We start from the raw sequence: 20,148 nt of genomic DNA, 5'->3' as shown, positions 1-20,148 counted from the left end.
ATTTTTATCTAGAAGGCATGAATGTTTTTAGGACTTTCAAGTGTATTGTAGAAAATTACGTTAGATGGTTGCATACTCAAAAAACCTGTTACTTGCTACTTTTTAAAAAGATCTCAAACAACTCATAATTATATCAAATCATCCTGATAGGTAAAAATATTTTTATTAAGATTATAACATATATATTCATAAAAGGTCATCTTCAGCTAGGTTTCCAGTATTTGCACAAAAAGATATCTGAAAAAATGTTCATTGAATTTTAATGATGAATATTTCTAGGTGGTAGAAATTTTGAGTCTGTTTTTAATTTTTCTATGTGCAATTTCCTTATTGCTTTTTAAAATTATTTATAAAAAATTTGTAGCAGATTTTTAAATTTTCATTGAAAATATTATCTATCATATGGAACCAGAAATTAAAATAACAATATGTTGACAATAATTATAGCAATCACAGTAATAGTACAAGCTCTAGTTTTATTGAATAGCATTTAGTTAAAAGCATCAGCTCATTTTTCTTCTTAGCTATAAACAAACTAACCGTTTCTACAATTTCTAAGAACTTCCCCTAAGCACAAAATTTATCTACATATGAAAACCTGATCCAACTCTACTGTTGTAAGACAAGATAAAAAAGCTGAATTAATTGAAACAGCTATTTTTTCAGGAGAGGATATTTATATAAGTGAAACAAATACCTCTTGGTCCTTTTTCCTTTCAGTAAGGTACCCAGTTTCAACTGGCCAGCTTATCATTTGGCATTTCTATTTAGACTACTGTTAAAATACAGTGCATTGTGAAATGGTGCTGTATACTAGTGCCATGTGTTAACTAGCACAGTCATATCAAATGTTTCATTTTCAAGTTCTTCTTTACTCTCTCATCCCTCTCCATAACACATGTATTAGTCTACTGGTTCCGTTCAGTTCAGTTGCTCAGTCATGTCCGACTCTTTGTGACCCCATGAATTGCAGCATGCCAGGCCTCCCTGTCCATCACCAACTCCCAGAATTCACCCAAACCCACGTCCATCAAGTCGGTGATGCCATCTAGCCATCTCATCCTCTGTCGTCCCCTTCTCCTCCTGCCCCCAATCCCTCCCAGCATCAGAGTCTTTTCCAATGAGTCAGCTCTTTGCATGAGGTGGCCAAAGTATTGGAGTTTCAGCTTCAATATCAGTCCTTCCAATGAATATTCAAGACTGATTTCCTAATACCAAACTAACCAATAACTTTTCCTGTTTAACTGATGAAGCAATTAAAATTCATTTTTTCCAGTAAGAACTTAAGTCTAGCTAAATTAAGCAAAATAGATGTTATTAAACCAAAGCACAAGAGTTGTTATTGCAAGCGTGTGGTAGGAAGGGCCAATCAGGACACTCACTCGGGGTCAAGAACGGAGACGCAGACGTGGTTGGTCAGAACCCAGGGAGCTGCAAGAAGCAGGAAGACAGAGATCCGTGGCACAGCCTTACCAAGAATGATGCCAGCTGACACTGCACCTGAGATCAGTCATTTCTGACCATGTCCTCCCTCATAACACTCTCAAGATTTAAAGTCTCTAGTGGGACAGAGTCTTGTGGGCCAAGATTATGTCATGTGATTGTCCCTTGGCTATCAGGGGCAGAGGTTGGCATCTAGAAAAGGTGCCCACCATGAAGACTAATAGTGCAAGAAGGCCAATCTCCAAAAGAAAATCAGGGCACAATTACAAGTGGGAATAGCTATTGAGCAACCAACAATGAAATACTCACTGCAGCTGACTACATTTAGTGCCTATTATGCCTTCCTCTCTTGCCTTCTATCCTAACTCTAAGGTTATCCTTTTTCAAGCTGAAGATCACAACATACTAATGAATCATTAAATCAATTTTGTGAATCATATCTAGTTAAAAGCAAAATTAAATGGAGCAGAAAATAACAGAACACACAGCAAATAGGAAGTTTGTGAAATGTCTGTTTATTAGATACTTATGAGGCATATGTGTGTTTGTGTGCATGGTGTGTGAATGTAGGTCATGTCACAAAAATGTCTGAAGAAACTTTGTCCTTTATAAACTTTATAAACATTCTCCAGAACCAACAGTTATATGCACACCCTCCTGCAACAATCTGAGAGATCCATTCCCATATAACCGGTATTATGGGGCCTCCATGATGAATCACTGCACAGTAGACATCTTACGTTATGAAGTGACTTCATTATTTACCGCATCACATATGGCCATTAAATTTTTAGTTAGGACAAATAATCTGTGCAATCATTTATTTAATCACAAGTATTTACCATCTCGTCTGAAATCTTACCAGTGCTCCAAAGGAGAAACCTCCCAATGTGGCAGTTTTTCATCATGAATCTTTTTATATCATTGCAATTTTATTAGCTCATGTTGAGTCAGTCAGTTGCCACTTCTTTCATGAGATTTTCTCCAATTACTATAATTCACGCTGATTACTCTCCTTCTAATGAACTCATTTGACACATAACCTCCAATAGTTCTTCACATTACTGTGACACCTCACCCAGATGAAACACACTTCAAAACTAAGTAGGGATAAAAGACATCTGAGTAGCCTAAAGAGAAATCACAAATCCCACACACTAAAATCAGTGCTTTTTACATATAGGAAATTTCTCTAGGATCTTGTCTGAAGCTCATTTTTTCTGCTTTATTCATAATATAATAAACATACTTTCTAAGTACATAAAAAACAGTCGATAAATAATTGTTGAATAAGTGAGTAGATGAAAGAGATAAAAAAGAAAAGAGAGAGAAGAGGGAAGAAGGAGGAGGAGGAAGATAAAGGGAGGGGACAGTGAGGGTGAGAGCAAGCAAGGGAGGAAGGAGGGAGACGGGAGGGAGGGAGGAGGAAGGAAAAAGAAAGGAAAAGAAGGCAAAGGAAGGGAAAGTTAGGTTTCTAGGTCCAAGCAAAAGTAAAACGCAACGCTGGGAGATATAAGTGAGGCAATTAAGGTGATACAGCACCACGGTGAAGTGGGCATCAGTGATAAGTTCTCTCCCTCTCTCTCTCTCTCTCTCTCTCTCTCTCACACACACACACACACACACACACATGAATGCATGCACTTAAGAGCACAAACATCACAATAGAATAGTTCAGAGTTATTTCAAGTATGAGCCAACAGATGAAAAACATTTCAATAGGACATGAGTGTATTAACCATATGAGAGTAAATGCTCATAATGAAGACTTTGAATCTTCAAATATAGTGAATTGTGTTTGGTATACCCATTTACAGCAAGAAATGGCTAAGTGTTTTAGAATCTGTAATATCAAAGGGGTTAAAAGTTAAATATCTTGTTACTTTTGCCTAATTGAAAAACCTTTGCCCAAAAGTTCTTTGTAGCAGAATTTTACTGCCACCATCAAATACTGTGGGTTGGCCAAAAATTTCATGAACAATCTTTCTGGCCAACCCAATATTTCACTTATTTGTCTTCATTGTAACCAATTTGAGAGCAATAATGACATCTTATATTTATTACCTAAGGTGATTCAGAAGTTATTAGTTGAAAACAATGTCTCAAGAGTGTGAGATCCTTAAGTCAGAAATGTGTAAATGGATAAACTTTTCATGAAATGGTTGGTTAAATTTTATATATTATTCTTTGATAAACTGATTTAAACGAAAATATCAATGGCAAACATAATTTTGTGAATGACACAAAGAAAATATGATTCTATGCAGTTTACAATGAAATGCTTAGAATTTTACTATTTTACTGAGTCAAAACTCTACAGTAAATACATACTCCAAAGAAAAAGAAATGAAAAAAAGGCAAAATGGTTGTCTGAGGAGGCCTAACAAATAGCTGAGAAAAGAAGAGAAGCTAAAGGCAAAGGAGAAAAGGAAAGATATACTCATTTGAATGCAGAGTTCCAAAGAATAGCAAGAAGAGATAAGAAAGCCTTCCTCAGTGATCAATGCAAAGAAATAGAGGAAAACAATAGAATGGGAAAGATCTCTTCAAGAAAATTAGAGATACCAAGGGAATATTTCATGTAAAGATGGGCACAATAAAGAACAGAAATGGTATAGACCAAACAGAAACAAAAGATATTAAGATGTGGCAAGACACCCATGGTGGATTCATGTCAATGTATGGCAAAAACAATACAATATTGTAAAGTAATTAGCCTCCAAAATATAAATAAATAAATAAATTTAAGAAAAAAAAAAGATGAAGGTGGGGGTTGGGGTGGAAGAAGTGGCGAGAATACACAGAAGAACTATACAAAAGAGATCTTCATGACCCAGAAAACCATGATGGTGTGATCACCCACCAAGAGCCAGACATCCTGGAATGCGAAGTCAAGTGAGCCTTATGAAGCATCACTACAAACAAAGCTAGTGAAGGTGATGGAATTCCAGTTGAGCTATTTCAAGTCCAAAAAGATGATTCCTGTTTAAGTGCTGCACTCAATATGACAGCAAATTTGGAAAACTCAGCAGGGCCCACAGGACTGGAAAGGGTCAGTTTTCATTTCAGTCTCAAAGAAAGGAAACGCCAAATGTTCAAACTACTGCACAATTTCACTCATCTCACATGCTAGCAAAGTAATGCTCAAAATTCTCCAAGCCAGACTTCAACAGTACATGAACCATGAACTTCCAGATGTTCAAGCTGGATTTAGAAAAGGTGGAGATCACATTGCCAACATCTGTTGGAACAGTGAAAAAGCAAGAGTTCCAGAAAAACATCTACTTCTGCTTTATTGACTATGCCAAAGCCTTTGACTGTGTGGATCACAACAAACTGTGGAAAATTCTTAAAGAGATGGGAATACCAGACCACCTGACCTGCCTCCTGAGAAATTTGCGTGAAGGTCAAGAAGCAACAGTTAGAACTGGACGTGAAACAACAGACTGGTTCCAAATTGAGAAAGGAGTAAGTCAAGGTTGTATATTGTCACCCTACTTATTTAACTTATATTCAGAGTACATCCATGGGATTTTCCAGGCAAAAGTACTGGAGTGGGGTACCACTGAGGAGCCTAGTAGGCTACAGTCCATGGGGTTGCTAAGAGTCGGACACGACTGAGTGACTTCACTTTCACTTTTCACTTCCATGCATTGGAGAAGGAAATGGCAACCCACTCCAATGTTCTTGCCTGGAGAATCCCAGGGACGGGGGAGCCTGGTGGGCTGCCATTTATGGGGTCACACAGAGTCGGACACAACTGAAGTGACTTAGCAGCAGCAACAGAGTACATCATGCAAAATGCCATGCTGGATGAAGCACAAGCTGAAATAAAGGTTGCCAGGAGAAATATCAGATACACAGATGATACCACCCTTATGGCATAAAGCAAAGAACTAAAGAGCCTCATGATAAAAATGAAAGAGGAGAGTTTAAAAGATGGCTTAAAACTCAACATTCAGAAACCTAAGATCATGGCATCTGGTCCCATCACTTCATGGCAAATAGCTGGGGAAGCAATGGAAACAGTGACAGACTTTATTTTCTTGGGCTCCAAAATCACTGCAGATGGTGACTGCAGCCATGAAATTAGAAGACGCTTACTCCTTGGAAATAAAACCATGACCAACATAGACACCATATTAAAAAGCTGAGACATTATTTTGCCAACAAAGGTCTGTCTAGCCAAAGCTATGGTTTTTCCAGTAGCCATATACGAAGAAAGCTGAGCACTGACAAACTGATGCTTTTGAACTGTGGTGTTGGAGAAGACTCTCGAGAGTCCCTTGGACTACAAGATTAAACCAGTCCATCCTAAAGGAGATCAGTCCTGGGTGTTCATTGGTAGGACTGATGTTGAAGCTGAAACTCCAATACTTTGGCCACCTGATGGGAAGAACTGACTCATTAGAAAAGACCCTGATGCTGGGAAAGCTTGATGGCAGGAGGAGAAGGAGACAACAGAGGATGAGATGGTTGGATGGCATCACTGACTTAATGGACATGAGTTTGAGCAAGTTCCAGGAATTGGTGATGGACAGGGAAGGCTGGCATGCTGCAATCCATGGGGTTGCAAAGTGCCAGATGTGACTGAGTGATTGAACTAACTAACTAACTACATGAAGTGTGGAGTCAGGACTAAATCCTTGGACTTGGAGAGATTCAGATACAAATGATCATACTGCCCATCAAGGACCCATCTGGCTTATTAACCATATTTTAATGAAGAACAGAATTCTATTCCACAAATGGTTTACATAACATCTGCAGCTCATTGTTCATGAAGAATTTATGCAGTGTTTCATTCATGTGACTAATAATATTCATCCCCTTGGATTGCAGACCTTACACAGACCACTCATCATAGGTTCCAAAGTAGATAAAAAGTAAGAAATATGTATGCGAATCCAAGAGGAAATAAACAATTTTCCACTGGGTTTGTGTGTATCTCTCTCACACACTTCTTTGTCCTTTAAAAAACATTTTCTCAAACTACTTCATCTTAAAGGGACTTTTTGGTTCTATGTTAAGATTTATCTGGCTTAAATTGGAAACATTATATTAAGAGATATTTGTAGGCTATTTTTATTCCACAAATAGTGAATATTTTAAGTCTTCTTCACCGTATAAAAATTATTATCGCCTGATACCAAGTTATACAGAAGTAGGAAAAGGATTAGAATACTTGATGTTTGCTTTTTTGTAACAAATGTGCATACATTTTTCTAAAATGAATATATTTCAATACATGCATTTTAAAACTGTAGCAATCAGGTCAACAAATATTGAGCCTGTAAAAATCAAAGCAACTTTTTCCTAATATCACATTTGATAGTTATCACAGTGGTAGTTTCTAGGGTTTTACTGGAAACCTGGACTATGACAGCTCTTTCTATGTACTGCCAATATCTCCCAGAAATTGTGTTGGGGCTGCAATAGTAATTTATAAACTAATGGCTCTAAATAAACAGAATATCAAAAAATGATACTATTTAAACAGTATTATTTTTTAAATGTATAAACAGACCAGATTGTTTCCAAATATAGGGAGTATATTTTCCTTCCTCAGAATAATCATGGCAATCCACTCCAGTTCTCTTGCCTGGAAAATCCCATGGACAGAGGAACCTGGTAGGCTACAGTCCATGGGGTCGCAAAGAGTCGGACACAACTGAGTGACTTCACTCACTCACTCACTCATACGTAGGTGAAACTGCTGCTGTTGCTAAGTCACTTCAGTTGTGTCCGAGTCTGTGCGACTCCATAGACGGCAGCCCACCAGGCTCCCCCGTCCCTGGGATTCTCCAGGCAAGAACACTGGAGTGGGTTGCCATTTCCTTCTCCAACACATGAAAGTGAAGTCGCTCAGTCGTGTCCGACTCTTAGCGACCCCATGGACTGCAGCCCACTAGGCTCCTCCATCCATGGGATTTTCCAGGCAAGAGTACTGGAGTGGGTCAACAGTGCCTTCTCCAAGGTGAAACTGCTAATATTCAAAAAAACATAAAATGTTTTTAGAAAAATACATAAACTTCTGATATTACCTCACTTTTAAGAGCCATGGACATGTTTTCCACTTTTAAGAGCCATGGACATGAGCATGAAATTATGTGAAATATTTTGTCAGAAAAATGAGAAAATGCTAATCCACTGACAGCAACAATCCCCAAGGATACAAATACAAGTAGCCAAAATTATGTCTCTGGGGAAAAAGACCAGAATTGGCACATTTGTCAGCAAGGTTACAATCTTCATTAAATTTCTATTCTGCTTTACCTTAGTAATAAAATCAAAAGGAAATGTTAATTAACATGTGAATCATTATAAGCTGAGTACATCAGAGCATTCCTACACAGCATTTCTCAATCTTTGTCACAGCATGGCACACATAGAAAATGATGCTACTTGTACAGCAAGGAAAGATAATTAACTCCACAACTCCAACCACCATGGGCTGCCCCAGGGCTGAGGAGATAAGTACTTCAGTCGATAAATAAAGAATTCTTGATCTCTATCCTAACCAACTGAAAATAGAAATGTGTTCTATAACAATATCCCAAGTCAATACACGTTAACTTTCACAGGGCAAACAAAATTAATAAATATTTGTTGAATATCCATTATATGCAAGGATCTATGTTCAATGATTGAACCAAATTATACCAACAATAAAGCTCAAACAAACGATTAAACCAGAAGATAGTTTTGACTACCAGGCCAAATTTAAACATCAACCTATAGAAGCAAAGAAAAATCTGAGTAAGGGGTAATAGTTTAAAAGAAATAAACACAAGTCTAGAAAATTTCAAGACAATTTTGGACCATATTAAAAAGATGGTTCAGTCCCAAATTTGTTTTTTCATTTTTCTTGGGGGAGTAAATGAGTTGACCTAAATTGTTCATTGAGTGAAGAACTGTTCACTAAAATACAGGAGGAGCAGGAAATCAATGATTTGTGGTGCTTCAGAGAATTTAATCCAGCAGTGAAATATCTCGAGGTTCAAAAGGGGATAAAGTGAAGCCAAGGAAACCGGGGTGTGGTGGATGTGAGAAAGTAAGGGCTTCAGAGACAGTAATGAGAAAGAAGTGTGTGCCTGCTCAGTCATGTCCAACTCTTTGCAGCCCCATGGACTGTAGCCTGCCAGGCACCTCTGTCCATGGGATTTCCCAGGCATGGGTACTAGAGTGAGTTGCCATTTCCTTCTCCAGGGGATCTTCCTGACCCAGGGATTGAACCCACATCTCTTATGTCTCCTGCTTTGGCAGGAAGGTTCCTTACCGCTAGCACCACTTGGGAAACCCATATAGTAAGGGACAGAACAAAACAATTTTATGACTAATTAGACATACTTGTTGACACATGGGAGAAGGAAATGGCAACCCACTCCAGTTCTCTTGCCTGGAGAATTCCGGGGACAGAGGAGCCTGATGGGCTGCTGTCCATGGGGTTGCACAGAGTCAGACAAGACTGAAATGACTTAGCATGCACGCATGCATTGGAAAAGGAAATGAGAGCCCACTCGAGTGTTCTTGCCTGGAGAATCCCAGGGACAGAGGAGGCTGGTGGGCTGCCGTCTACGGGGTCACACAGAGTCAGACACGACTGAAGCAACTTAGCAGCAGCAGCAGCTTGACACATGAGGGGCAGTAAGAAAAATGTAAGATTCATCCAGTTTTCTGATCTAGAGCATAGGAAATGTGTGACATCATTATTGGAGTACATTTGAAAAGAAATAATAAATTAGATTTTAAACGTTTCAAGTTGAAGTGATAAAAGGCCTTTAAGAGTTAACAAAGAGTTGATATTTGCAACTTCAAATATGAATGAGTGTTCCAAGGGACAAAAAGTAATGTTTAGTGAGAGAAATTATACAAAGATCTAATAACAATATTATTAAAATGAAAAATTATGTGTAGGTTCAATAACATGCAATATAAAATAGTCTATGCCACAAATTTCTCCCAATTGTCCATAGATTATTTATTCAAACAACATTCTGCAAATATGTAAATGCCCAGCATGGCAGGACTGGGCATACTGTGAAAAACAAGATTAATACAGTTCTTCATCTCACAGAGTGTACAGCATAATGGGAGATGAGGGCATTAAACTAAATCACATGGAAATAAATATATAATCGTCAGCTAGGAATAAATACTGTGAATTCAAATTTAAAATGCCATGACATATTATTATTGTCAAGTCATAAACTTTCTATGTACTAAATTTATGTCTTTAAAATACTCAAGGAGCTATATTTCATATTGAATATTCAATGTTGATCTTAATTTAAAAGTTAATTTGCATTCAAAATTCTAATTGCAAAACTATTTTATTATACTGAGAAATTTACAGTTCTCATGCTCAAGAGAACCAAGTCTGAATCAGATGTACCTTTCTAGGGCACTGTAACCATCTTTGTCCTTGGTCCCCCATAATGTTTATAGTTTTCTGCTCATGAGTCTCTCCTTTCCTTTTCTACAAATTTCTTGAGAACACTGAGTCTTACATCTTATTTTATCTGCAATGACTCAATGTCAGCACATGGGAGACACTTTAGGCACTGTAGGGAATGAATGAATAAGTGACTACAAGCAGAAGAAAATTATTAGCAAGACCTCCACACTTTTATTTATAGCCTCATCATCAATACCAAAAGTGATTGAACATCTGCCATAGCTTGAGAACTGTGCTACTTATTGGATAACAGAGAAATACAAATTATAGTACTTCCTCTCAAAGGGCTTATAATTTAGAGACACAGACATACAAATCACATAGTATTTCATGGCTCACAAACTGCATTCATATACAGCAATTTTTTTATCCTCATAATAATCTTGTGATACAGGGAAGGCAGATGTTAACTTTCTCATACTACTGAAAAAACCAAGACTCACAGAGGTTAAGTGTCTTGCCCAAGATCACATAGCAAACAGGCAGAGTGAGTACTAGAGTACAGAGTAAGCTCATGTCTAATTCAGTATATGGCAGAGGAGTAGCAGAACATAACATTTCAGAAATAGGTAAAGCTAGCTTAAGTGCCAAGTTAGCTGTTCACGCTTAAATTTATGACAATTTATCTTCAAATCTCATATTTTATCTTATATGCCACAAGATAGTTAGGTATAAAATAATTGCATCAATGCTAATAATGAAATACATTTAATCCAATATTATAATGTGCTATTTTAATTGACTTCAAAAGATAGAGTTGTATATTCTCATAGAGCCAATATATGCATTCTTTTGAAGAATTAACTTAAATATTTTTTCTCAAATCTATGGCTGTAAATAGAAAAATACTATTTTAACAAGTAGCAGTAATAGCTAATGATTCCAAGTAATGTACAGTATTTAACAGTTTTTCTTTTCAATTTTAATTTTTTATTTTATTTTTTAAATTATTTTAAATTTTATTTTTAAACTTTACAAATTGTATTAGTTTTGCCAAATATCAAAATGAATCCGCCACAGATATACATGTGTTCCCCATCCTGAACCCTCCTCCCTCCTCCCTCCCCATACCATCCCTCTGGGTCCTCCCAGTGCACTAGCCCCAAGCATCCAGTATCGTGCATCGAACCTGGACTGGCAACTCGTTTCATACATGATATTATACATGTTTCAATGCTATTCTCCCAAATCTTCCCACCCTCTCCCTCTGCAACAGAGTCCATAAGACTGTTCTATACATCAGTGTCTCTTTGGCTGTCTCGTACACAGGGTTATTGTTACCATCTTTCTAAATTCCATATATATGCATTAGTATTCTGTATTGGTGTTTTTCTTTCTGGCTTACTTCACTCTGTATAATAGGCTCCAGTTTCATCCACCTCATTAGAACTGATTCAAATGTATTCTTTTTAACGGCTGAGTAATACTCCATTGTGTATATGTACCACTGCTTTCTTATCCATTCATCTGCTGATGGACATATAGGTTGCTTCCATGTCCTGGCTATTGTAAACAGTGTTGCGATGAACATTGGGGTACACGTGTCTCTTTCCCTTCTGGTTTCCTCAGTGTGTATGCCCAGCAGTGGGATTGCTGGATCATAAGGCAGTTCTATTTCCAGTTTTTTAAGGAATCTCCACACTGTTCGCCATAGTGGCTGTACTAGTTTGCATTCCCACCAACAGTGTAAGAGGGTTCCCTTTTCTCCACACCCTCTCCAGCATTTATTGTTTGTAGATTTTTGGATCGCAGCCATTCTGACTGGTGTGAAATGGTACCTCATAGTGGTTTTGATTTGCATTTCTCTGATAATGAGTGATGTTGAGCATCTTTTCATTTGTTTGTTAGCCATCTGTATGTCTTCTTTGGAGAAATGTCTGTTTAGTTCTTTGGCCCATTTTTTGATTGGGTCGTTTATTTTTCTGGAGTTGAGCTGTAGGAGTTGCTTGTATATTTTTGAGATTAGTTGTTTGTCAGTTGCTTCATTTGCTATTATTTTCTCCCATTCTGAAGGCTGTCTTTTCACCTTGCTAATAGTTTCCTTTGGTGTGCAGAAGCTTTTAAGTTTAATTAGGTCCCATTTGTTTATTTTTGCTTTTATTTCCAATATTCTGGGAGGTGGGTCATAGAGGATCCTGCTGTGATGTATGTCGGAGAGTGTTTTGCCTATGTTCTCTTCTAGGAGTTTTATAGTTTCTGGTCTTACGTTAAGATCTTTAATCCATTTTGAGTTTATTTTTGTGTATGGTGTTAGACAGTGTTCTAGTTTCATTCTTTTACAAGTGGTTGACCAGATTTCCCAGCACCACTTGCTAAAGAGATTGTCTCTAATCCACTATATATTCTTGCCTCCTTTGTCAAAGATAAGGTGTCCATATGTGCGTGGATTTATCTCTGGGCTTTCTATTTTGTTCCATTGATCTATATTTCTGTCTTTGTGCCAGTACCATACTGTCTTGATAACTGTGGCTTTGTAGTAGAGCCTGAAGTCAGGTAGGTTGATTCCTCCAGTTCCATTCTTCTTTCTCAAGATAGCTTTGGCTATTCGAGGTTTTTTGTATTTCCATACAAATTGTGAAATTATTTGTTCTAGCTCTGTGAAGAATACCGTTGGTAGCTTGATAGAGATTGCATTGAATCTATAAATTGCTTTGGGAAGTATACTCATTTTCACTATATTGATTCTTCCAATCCATGAATATGGTATATTTCTCCGTCTATTAGTGTCCTCTTTGATTTCTTTCACCAGTGTTTTATAGTTTTCTATGTATAGGTCTTTAGTTTCTTTAGGTAGATATATTCGTAAGTATTTCATTCATTCCGTTGCAATGGTGAATGGAATTGTTTCCTTAATTTCTCTTTCTGTTTTCTCATTATTAGTGTATAGGAATGCAAGGGATTTCTGTGTGTTGATTTTATATCCTGCAACTTTACTATAGTCATTGATTAGTTCTAGTAATTTTCTGGTGGAGTCTTTAGGGTTTTCTATGTAGAGTTACGTGTCATCTGCAAATAGTGAGAGTTTTACTTCTTCTTTTCCAATTTGGATTCCTTTTATTTCTTTTTCTGCTTTGATTGCTGTGGCCAAAACTTCCAAAACTATGTTGAATAGTAATGGTGAAAGTGTCTTGTTCCTGACTTTAAAGGAAATGCTTTCAATTTTTCACCATTGAGGATAATGTTTGCTGCGGGTTTGTCATATATAGCTTTTATTATGTTGAGGTATGTTCCTTCTATTCCTGCTTTCTGGAGAGTTTTTATCATAAATGGATGTTGAATTTTGTCAAAGGCTTTCTCTGCATCTATTGAGATAATCATATGGTTTTTATTTTTCAATTTGTTAATGTGGTGTATTACATTGATTGATTTGCGGATATTGAAGAATCCTTGCATCCCTGGGATAAAGCCCACTTGATCATGGTGTATGATCTTTTTAATGTGTTGTTGGATTCTGATTGCTAGAATTTTGTTAAGGATTTTTGCATCTATGTTCATCAGTGATATTGGCCTGTAGTTTTCTTTTTTTGTGGGGTCTTTGTCAGGTTTTGGTATTAGGGTGATGGTGGCCTCATAGAATGAGTTTGGAAGTTTACCTTCCTCTGCAATTTTCTGGAAGAGTTTGAGCAGGATAGGTGTTAGCTCTTCTCTAATTTTTTGGTAGAATTCAGCTGTGAAGCCGTCTGGACCTGGGCTTTTGTTTGCTGGAAGATTTTTGATTACAGTTTCAATTTCCATGCTTGTGATGGGTCTGTTAAGATTTTCTATTTCTTCCTGGTCGAGTTTTGGAAAGTTGTACTTTTCTAAGAATTTTTCCATTTCTTCCACATTGTCCATTTTATTGGCATATAATTGTTGATAGTAGTCTCTTATGATCCTTTGTATTTCTGTGTTGTCTGTTGTGATCTCTCCATTTTCATTTCTAATTTTATTTATTTGATTTTTCTCCCTTTGTTTCTTGATGAGTCTGGCTAATGGTTTGTCAATTTTATTTATCCTTTCAAAGAACCAGCTTTTGGCTTTGTTGATTTTTGCTATTGTCTCTTTTGTTTCTTTTGCATTTATTTCTGCTCTAATTTTTAAGATTTCTTTCCTTCTACTAACCCTGGGGTTCTTCATTTCTTCCTTTTCTAGTTGCTTTAGGTATAGAGTTAGGTTATTTATTTGACTTTTTTCTTGTTTCTTAAGGTATGCCTGTATTGCTATGAACTTTCCCCTTAGGACTGCTTTTACAGTGCCCCACAGGTTTTGGGTTGTTGTGTTTTCATTTTCATTCATTTCTATGCAAATTTTGATTTCTTTTTTGATTTCTTCTGTGATTTGTTGGTTATTCAGCAGCGTGTTGTTCAGCCTCCATATGTTGGAATTTTTAATAGGTTTTTTCCTGTAATTGAGATCTAATCTTACTGCATTGTGGTCAGAAAAGATGCTTGGAATGATTTCTATTTTTTTTTAATTTACCAAGGCTAGATTTATGGCCCAGGATGTGATCTATCCTGGAGAAGGTTCCATGTGCGCTTGAGAAAAAGGTGAAATTCATTGTTTTGGGATGAAATGTCCTATAGATAGCAATTAGGTCTAACTGGTCTATTGTATCGTTTAAAGTTTGTGTTTCCTTGTTAATTTTCTGTTTAATTGATCTATCCATAGGTGTGAGTGGGGTATTAAAGTCTCCCACTATTATTGTGTTATTGTTAATTTCTCCTTTCATACTTGTTAGCATTTGTCTTACATACTGTGGCACTCCCGTGTTGGGTGCATATATATTTATAATTGTTATATCTTCTTCTTGGATTGATCCTTTGATCATTATGTAGTGATCATCTTTGTCTCTTTTCACAGCCTTTGTTTTAAAGTCTATTTTATCTGATATGAGTATTGCTACTCCTGCTTTCTTTTGGTCCCTATTTGCATGGAAAATCTTTTTCCAGCCCTTCACTTTCAGTCTGTATGTGTCCCCTGTTTTGAGGTGGGTCTCTTGTAGACAACACATGCAGGGGTCTTGTTTTTGTATCCATTCAGCCAGTCTTTGTCTTTTGGTTGGGGCATTCAACCCATTTACGTTTAAGGTAATTATTGATAAGTATGATCCCGTTGCCATTTACTTTATTGTTTTGGGTTTGAATTTATACACCCTTTTTGTGTTTCCTGTCCAGAGAATATCCTTTAGTATTTGTTGGAGAGCTGGTTTGGTGGTGCTGAATTCTCTCAGCTTTTGCTTGTCTGAAAAGCTTTTGATTTCTCCTTCATACTTGAATGAGATCCTTGCTGAGTACAATAATCTGGGCTGTAGGTTATTTTCTTTCACCATTTTAAGTATGTCTTGCCATTCCCTCCTGGCTTGAAAGGTTTTTATCGAAAGATCAGCTGTTATCCTTATGCGAATTCCCTTGTGTGTTATTTGTTGTTTTTCCCTTGCTGCTTTTAATATTTGTTCTTTGTGTTTGATCTTTGTTAATTTGATTAATATGTGTCTTGGGGTGTTTCTCCTTGGGTTTATCCTGTTTGGGACTCTCTGGGTTTCTTGGACTTGGGTGATTATTTCCTTCCCCATTTTAGGGAAGTTTTCAACTATTATCTCCTCAAGTATTTTCTCATGGTCTTTCTTTTTGTCTTCTTCTTCTGGGACCCCTATGATTCGAATGTTGGAGCATTTAATATTGTCCTGGAGGTCTCTGAGATTGTCCTCATTTCTTTTAATTCGTTTTTCTTTTATCCTCTCTGATTCATTTATTTCTACCATTCTATCTTCTAATTCACTAATCCTATCTTCTGCCTCTGTTATTCTACTATTTGTTGCCTCCAGAGTGTTTTTAATTTCCTTTATTGCATTATTCATTATATATTGACTCTTTTTTATTTCTTCTAGGTCCTCATTAAACCTTTCTTGCATCTTCTCAATCCTTGTCTCCAGGCTATTTATCTGTGATTCCATTTTGATTTCAAGATTTTGGATCAATTTCACTATCATTATTCAGAATTCTTTATCAGGTAGATTCCCTATCTCTTCCTCTTTTGTTTGGTTTGGTGAGCATTTATCCTGTTCCTTTATCTGCTGGGTATTCCTCTGTCTCTTCATCTTGTTTAAATTTCTGAGTTTGGGGTGTCCTTTCTGTATTCTGGCAGTTTGTGGAGTTCTCTTTATTGTGGCGTTTCCTCGCTGTGTGTGGGTTTGTACAGGTGGCTTGTCAAGGTTTCCTGGTTAGGGAAGGACGCTTGTGTTGGTGTTCTGGTGGGTGGAGCTGTATTTCTTCTCTCTAGAGTGCAATGAAGTGTCCAGTAATGAGTTATGAGATGTCTATGGTTTTGGGGTGACTTTGGGCAGCCTGTATCTTGAAGCTCAGGGCTGTGTTCCTTTGTTGCTGGAGAATTTGCTTGGTATGTCTTGCCCTGGAACTTGTTGGCCCTTGTGTGGTGCTTGGTTTCAGTGTCGGTATGGAGGCATTTGATGAGCTCCTGTCAATTAATGTTCCTTGGAGTCAGGAGTTCCCTGGAGTCAGGGTTTGGACTTAAGTCTCCTGCTTCCAGTTATTGGTCTTATTTTTACAGTAGTTTCAAAACTTCTCCTTCTATACAGCACCATCGATAAAACATCTACGTTAAAGATGAAAAGTTTCTCTACCGTGAGGGTCACCCAGAGAGGTTCACCGCATTACATGGAGAAGAGAAGAGGGAGGAGGGAGTTAGAGGTGACCCGAATGAGATGAGGTGGAATCAATAGTGGAGAGAGTGGGCTAGCCAGTAATCACTTCCTCATGTGCACTCCACAACTGGACCTCTCAGAGATGTTCACGGAGTTATACAGAGAAGAGAAGAAGGAGGAAGGAGACAGAGGTGGCCAGAAGGATAAAAGGGGGGAATGAAAAGGAGGGAGACAGATCCAGCCAGTAATCAGTTCCCTAAGTGTTCTCCACCATCTGGAACACACAGAAACTCACAGAGTTGGGTAGAGTAGAGAGGGGTTAGGGAGGAGACACAGGCGACCTGGTGGAGAAAAAGGAGAGTCCAAAGGGAGAGAGAGCAGTTAAGCCAGTAATCTCATTCCCTAGTGAAAAATGGGTCCTGAAGATTGGGTTCTTAAAGGTACAAAATTGGTAACAAATACATAAAAGCAAAAATTAAAAATCTAGAGTTTGGAATTTCAAAAATATGATGTTAAAGAAAAGAAGAAGGAAAAGAAAGAGAGAAAAAATGAACAAAAACAAACAAGGTCGCAAAAATTATAAAGAAAATATAGGTACAAAATTGATAACTAATACCAAAAAGCAAAAGTTAAAAATCTAGAGTAGAGTTTGGAATTTCAAAAATACAATGTTAAAAAAAAGAAGATGAAAAAGAAAGAGAGAAAAACAAAAAACAAAACCAATGTCACAAAAATTATAAAGAAAATACAGGTACAAAATTGATATCAAATACCTAAAAGCATAAATTAAAAATCTAGAGTAGAGTTTGGAATTTCAGATATACAATGTTATATAAAAGAAGAAGAGAAAGAAACAGAGGGGAAAAAAAGTCACAGAAATTATAAAAAAAAAAACTATAGGTACAAAATTGATAACATATACCAAAAAAAGCGAAAATTAAAAATCTAGAGTAGAGTTTGGAATTTCAAAAATACAATGCTAAAGAAAAGAAAAAAAAAAACAAGGTCAAAAAATTATAAAAATATATATATATATGAAGTTTGCTGAAGAAAAAAAAATAGGGTCTTTTTTTTGTGCAAAGTAATAGGTTATAAAAGTGAAAATTAAAGGAATAATAGAGGACTTAAATTTTTTTTTAATTAAAAAAGAAAGAAAGAAAAAATGATCATAAAAGTAGTAAAAATATATCGAGGACTTTCTCTGGTTTTGTTGTGAGTATTGTGGGTTCAGCTCATTTTTGGCTAATTCCTTGGTCCGATTTATATTTCTCGAGATCTATAGGCCCCTTCCTATGTAGTCGGTAGTAACCACAGGGTTTTAATCTATTGCCTGTAGCTTCCAAGGCAGTTCCCTCTGTTATAGCTTCTTCTGTTTGCTGGTCTCTTCAGTGTCTGGTTTCCACCCTGACACAAAGAGGATGGTGGAGGACACTTTTTTTTTTTTAGGCTCACTTGTTCAGTTGCGCAGTGGGGAGGGAGGGAGGGATGCTGCAAACAAATAACACTGGCGTGCGCTCACAGTGCCTCAGCCACACTGGGTCTGCCCCCACTCACGGCGCGTGTAGCCTCCCTCCCTGCCCACACTGCTCAGGCTCTAGGTTGTTCCGCCGGGAACCATCCATGGCCAGCCCTGGGCTGCCTGCACCTCCCAGGTCCAAGCCGCTCAGGTTCAGGCCCTCGGGTAGTCCTCAGAGGCACAGACTCAGCTGGGCCTGCATTTTGTGCCCTTCCCAGGTCCGAGCAGCTCAGGTGATGAGGTGTTAAGCGAGCACGATTGCTGCGACTTATCACCTCCCCGCCACTTGGTTATCTAGGTGTACAACCGGCGCACCTTCTCAGGCAGATGTTAACCATCCAGACCCCCAAGAAGTTTTAGTTAGCAAAGAAGCCTGCTTACAGTTTTATAGATAATGTCTCTCTGGGGCTGAGATTGCCCCCTTCCAGCTCTGGCTGCGTGTCACCCGAAGGGGAAGGTCTGCAGCCGGCTATCTCTGTTTAGTCCTTTGTTCTGTGCGTGGGCCTGGTGGTGTCTTAGGTTAGGGCTGGCTTTTCGTGTGGTAGATATCCCACAGTCTGGTTTGCTAGCCCAAATTATTTCACTCAGATAGCGCTCAGGGTATTCAGGCCAGGTCCTTACTCTAAGCGATGCAGCCCGCGCCGCGCCTCCCTGCCCAGCCCCCGCTTGCTAACGGCGGATGCAGGCGTCTGTGCTGCTTCTCCGCTGGGGGAGTTACCGTAGGGCTCGCAATCTGCGAGTTTTAATTGTTTATTTATTTTTTCTCCCTGTTATGTTGCCCTCTGTGCTTCCAAAGCTTGGCACAGATTCGGCAGTGAGAAGGTTTCCTGGTGTTTGGAAACTTCTCTCTTTTTAAGACTCCCTTCCCGGGACAGAACTCCATCCCTCCCTCTTTTGTCTCTTATTTTGTCTTTTATATTTTTTTCCTACCTCCTTTCGAAGACTTGGGTTGCTTTTCTGGGTGCCTGATGTCCTCTGCTGGCATTCAGAAGTTGTTTTGTGGAATTTACTCAGCATTTAAATGCTTTTTTTGATGAATTTGTGGGGGAGAAAGTGTTCTCCCCATCCTACTCCTCCGCCATCTTGGCTTCTCCCCCTTTAACAGTTTTATTTCAAGCCAACACCTGAGGCAAATATAAGGGATAAGGGATGAGGTCTTAAAAGTTGATCATGTGCTGTAGTAGGTACATATGTTGCCTTCAGCCTACCTCCTTCTTTGGAAACAGCCTCTCCTGACCTTCTTTTTCTACATTATTGTTTCCAGCCTGTCTTCTTTCACAGTACTAATTGGACCAGGTGTGGATCACTGAGCCAAGAAATTCAATCAGTGTTCACCTGGAGAAACAGAACTGAAGGAAGCGGACCTGGACCTGGTGAGCATAGTAACCAGGAGCACTAAGGGAAAGTTTGCAAATTTTCTTTGCTAAGAGTCCCAGGGCAGCCTTGCCCTCTCATTCCCAAAGCCTGAAGGTTCTATCATATACCCTAATACCATCTCAAAATATTCCTTTGAAAAACAGAAACCAATTCCACATATAAAACACATGTCCTCACAAAATACATAAAATCATATTTCACTCTTATCAAGATGAGGCAGAAATGGCATTTCCCTTTCAAATATTGTTTTTTCATTAGGAAATTGGTGAGGGAATGAGTAATAGGTTAGATATAGTGGGTAAGATCTTGGAGTTTAATAAAACTAAATTTCTAAAATCATTATATTTTTAATATAATCATTGGGGAAAATCACATAACTAAAAAAGATTTCTTTAAAACTGTTAAGTAGGGATATCCTTCATCAATATTAACCTCAAGTTAAAATGGGCACAAGACACAAGAGTGCTATGTTATATTAGATTAATGGAGAAGGAAATGGCAAACCACTCCAGTATTCTTGCCTGGAGAATTCCATGGACAGAGGAGACTGGTGTGCTACAGTCGATGGGGTCACAAAGAGTCGGACATGACTGAGTGACTAACAGTATTAGATTAAAACCCTCCTGGCATGCTAATTAAACGGTGTCATAAAGCAACCACTACTGCTGAACCAAGCAGTTCATTCTAGATACTGAGAAGATAATTTGACCTCTA

Source organism: Bos taurus, chromosome 7 (assembly GCF_002263795.3).
Source record: "Bos taurus isolate L1 Dominette 01449 registration number 42190680 breed Hereford chromosome 7, ARS-UCD2.0, whole genome shotgun sequence".
Taxonomy (NCBI): Eukaryota; Metazoa; Chordata; class Mammalia; order Artiodactyla; family Bovidae; genus Bos; species Bos taurus.
Note: the sequence above shows the minus strand (reverse complement) of the source record.